The 4,203-nt window shown below is 47.6% G+C and overlaps 1 long non-coding RNA gene across 1 annotated transcript; it reads left to right on the top strand.

The window, feature by feature from the left end:
- The first annotated feature begins 220 nt into the window (after nt 1-220).
- LOC106942760 (uncharacterized) lies at nt 221-3,857 on the top strand. Its single transcript, XR_001423713.1, has 2 exons — nt 221-1,402; nt 1,635-3,857. It is a non-coding gene; the product is annotated as an uncharacterized LOC106942760 (long non-coding RNA).
- Nucleotides 3,858-4,203: the final 346 nt, after the last annotated feature.

The following is a 4,203-nucleotide window of genomic DNA, read 5'->3' as shown; positions in this document are numbered from 1 at the left end:
TCACACCTCATGACCGTTTTGGCAGATTTATGCAATTATTAATCACTACAACAATGTCAGTTTTCTCTCTGACTTTTTACTGTTCGGCGACAAGATGAGATGCCAAGCTTTTATCTCAATGATCTTCATACCACTCATTCTTTTGGTTCTCCACCAANACCTNGCCTCTCTTTATGATCCGTCAGAGCTCCCACCTGTGATCGCTGATCAAAAGCCCAACCGTCTCTGTGGCGTGCAAGCATGTGTACGGCTTGAGCCTTCATGGGAATTATCCTGTGATTAATCACTGGTTGTTGGCTGGGGTGGGGAGGTTTGCAGGGTGTCTGCATTCACGTGGGTGTTTGTGTGTGTGTGTCCGATTGTTCACAAGACTGTGTGACGTGAAGCCTTCTCAGCGAGAGGACAGGTGGCCGCGATGCGTGGCCTCTTACAGGAATCGCCCCGGTCCTTCTCTTTAGTGGAGGCCAGTGACGGGTCAGTGCATTGGCTTGGATGCAAATGCACATGCACAAACGCATGCCAGTGGAGCGTGACGCAATAACACGAATTGCTGTCTGCGGCGCGGCAATATTCGAGACGGGAGAAAACAGGAAATTTCGGGCAAGTCTCCTCGGCCGAGTGTCATAGCACCTCCGCTTTCCACTCGCTTTTTCTCTCTCCTCCTGCTGCACATGCTTACACAGACAAACACACGCAGTCGCACACACCCAGCCTCACACCGCCAGCCAGTCAGCCAGCCAGCCAGCCTTTCGCTCTTCACTCACACCCTCAAATCTTACCAAGTTCAGCTCTCCCTGCTCAAAGGCAGACAGGAGCAGCACGGCAGCCTGTTAAACGAGTTGAGGGAAGGAGCAGCAGAGTCACAGAGAGAGACATAGACGGGAAGGAGAGAAGGAGGGGAAGGGGGGCTGAATGAGTGAAGGGAGAGCAAGGCAGAGAGAGTCACAGTTGCCCATATGCCGAGAGGAGCATGGGCGGTTGAGCAACCTGGCCCCCACTGAGGCTTCCTGACTCATGGGAGCGTCAGGAACCGGGTCCCAAGAGAGCCTGGAAAACGCTGCTGGATCACGCGTGGTGGGAGAAGGAGGGGAGAGGAAAAAACTCTTGGAAGGGGAGGCAAGAGGCAAGACAAGCTGCAACGGTAGGCTGTCCCACTCAGCTGCTGTGCCGTGATGACGTCGGCGGGCATGTGACCCAGGGTCTCCAGTGACGCCGCATGGAGGGCAGGAAAGAGACGAGTTTTAAAGCTGGTGCCTTTTGGGTTGTGTGAGGGCTCTGCTCGCCTCCCCAACAACCACAGAACCACAGACGTGCGGCTCGGGGTTGGTGTCTGAGGGCGACCTGGAGTGTAAATGGTTAATCGTCACGGGCCAACACCAGTCACAAGGACGGCGCTAAGCAAGTAAGTACGTTCCAACCACACTGGCCAGGCAAGCCAGTCCGACACCATCTGATCTATCCGCAAAAGCGATATTTGCCTCTGCAATTTTTTTTTTTTTTTTTTTTTTCTCTATAAAACCAAACCTGGTCGTTACTTGTGGTCATCCAAATAGTTGATACGTAGAAGCATGTCTTGTGGATGGCTTTTCCATTTTTTTTCCGCCTTCATGACACGCTGCGTGCTCTTGGTTTAGGACGTGTCGAGGGTCACAGAAACCGCAGAGGAACAAAAGTGGGGCTTGCTGGAACCAGAGGCAGCCATGGCATCTAACAGCCTCTTCAGCACAGTGACACCATGTCAGCAAAACTTCTTCTGGGGTGAGTACCTACGTTCGCCGGTCGCCGATTCTCTTCTGGAAACAGGTCGGTTGCGGGGCTTGGGTTCACGGAAAGGACTCGGTGTGGGGGGGGGAGGTCAGCTGCTGAGATGCGGATAACTTCTGTGATGAGGATAAAGATCTTGGACCTGAAGATCTTGAAGGATTTGAATCCAGACGAGGATCAGCCGAGGTCACCGCCATCAATTTTTTGAGCATTTGTGGTGGAAGAGAGAGACCCAACCGTCATCAAGACTTTTTGACAAGTGACCAAAAAAAAATAAAAAATTAAATCTGCACTGAGAGATTCCAGTATTTACTTATATGCAGTGTTTATAAATATTCCTGGAAGAGGGAGATGACATGTTTGTGCAACGTACCCTTAGATTTAGAGAGCGATGCCATTGCAGAACCAAAAACAAAGGCAGGGGTGATATTTTTGACAGACGTAAACAGCCGCTGCGCAAGGGAGTTTACAGTTGAGCATTGGAACAAGATGTGGGGATTACTGGGCTGTGTGTGGGTTTATGTGTCTCTGTTGGGAATACAGTATTGATTAGGCTGCCAAGAGGGATCTGTAATCGCTTCCTAAAGCTGCTCGGTCGCTCTGCTGTCATCAATTAATCTGTTTAGATTTCCTCCAGCACCGCAGCGGCTTGAACCGGCTGACGGAAATTCGGAACTGAGCAAACTCATCATAAACTCGGATTTAGAACAACCACTTCGTTCTGATTTTTATTGGACGTCTAAAAATAATTCCTCGCCTCGGATACTTTTTAATCCCCTCGTTTCTCTGTTTGAAATTAGGGGACAAAAATAACTCCTGAACAGGAGCAGAGGCTACCTGGGAAGGCCAACTTGCATGTTTCACTTAAGACCCCCTCCACCTCCACCCCTTCCTGTAGATTTACTTTAAGCTGCTGTGACAGCTCTTTTACAGACTCTACTTCAAGGTTGCAAAATTAACCATATTGCATGGATTTTTTTTTCCCAAATTGAAGGAAGCAAATATTTCCTCCTGATGCAAGACATGTCTCCCTCCCTGCTCCGCTCCGCAGCTTTCGCTCGCCTTGTCCAAATCAAACGCGTAAAAGATGTTTTGCAGAAGTCGCTCCGTGGTCAGCCACAGCTGCTCCGTACAGAAGCAGGCTGCAGGGAATGTGGAGAAAGAGAAAGAGAGAGAGAGAGGGAGCTTTCTAACAATCACCGCCACCTATTAACGCTCTAACCCCCTCTGACCTTTCGGCGAGTCTCTGGGGCACGAGAGGATAAGAGAAAAAGAGCCTGCTGTGGTGCATTCAGGTGTAGATCTCTGCGGATTTCAGGTAGGGAAGGAGATGAAAGTGATAATTAGTTTAAGTGTAAAGGCATTGCCGCTTGTTATTTAATGTCAGGCCCGAAAAAACTCAGTCCCCCTAATCAAAAACAGAAAAACATGATTTAGTATGTTTAACATATCATGACAATTGCAAGTGGCACCGTAAGTAGTTTTCCTTGAATCGCTTCGTTAAAATTCCCAATGAAGTTTCATCTTCGCTTCGCTTTAAAAGCTTCTAGTAAATCCGTTTAAATAAGATCACATTTTCAACTCCTTCTGTTGTCGTGTTTCGTTTGGTCCAGCGACAGTCTGTTTTCATCAAACCCCCTCCCTTTGTTTGTTTGTTTGTTTGTTTGTTTTTTTCCACTCTGTCTGCACATTGTTGCTTATCGGGGACACTTTTAATTCAAGACCCAGCTTTTTATCCACAGCAATAAACTGAGCTGGCGAAGATTTCTAATTAAGCAAAGACAGAGGATCATTAAAATTTGTCTTGGCACTTTGCGTCAGGCACTTCTCATTAAATCGCTTCGAAATCCATTTTTCTTTTATTATATCTCCTCATACTGGCAGATCAGATGGAGAGGGGCAGAATAATCGACAACACGTGTGGCACCCACTCAACCGCCACTGCCTCTCTGGGGAACATTTAACTGCCTATTTTCTCTCTTACAAACCTAATTACGTATAGACAATTAAGTCATGGGTAGCAATTATCGTTCAATAAAGTCGTGCAGGAACAGTAAAGAATAATAAAAAAATAAAAAAAAGAAGAAGAAAAAAAAAAGGCAAAGGGACCCGAGTCAACACGATCAAAAGCGAAAGGGGTAAATATCCGAGGACTGCATGCGGAAAACTTCACCCCCCCCACCTCTGAAGAAAATCTCGGATAATTTGCAAGGGAAACCGTATATGTATTTGAGAAAGGCAAGCTTCTGTTGCATAAGTATTGCCTTAGATCTAACCACAGGCCTGCTTCTTGGAGACATCTTAAAAGTGAACCAGACATCACCCCTCCTCTCCCATTCCCCCATCCCCCCAATCCCAGCCGGGGAGCGAAGTGAAGCCCACTCATCAATAGGTAATTTGAAAATGCCAGAGGGGGGGAAAAAAAGAAAAAAAAAAAGC

The sequence above is a fragment of the Poecilia latipinna genome, unplaced genomic scaffold (genome assembly GCF_001443285.1).
Source record: "Poecilia latipinna isolate Pla-1442-1.1 unplaced genomic scaffold, P_latipinna-1.0 Scaffold4526, whole genome shotgun sequence".
Lineage (NCBI taxonomy): Eukaryota > Metazoa > Chordata > Actinopteri > Cyprinodontiformes > Poeciliidae > Poecilia > Poecilia latipinna.
This window is presented reverse-complemented; position numbering and strand designations above follow the sequence as displayed.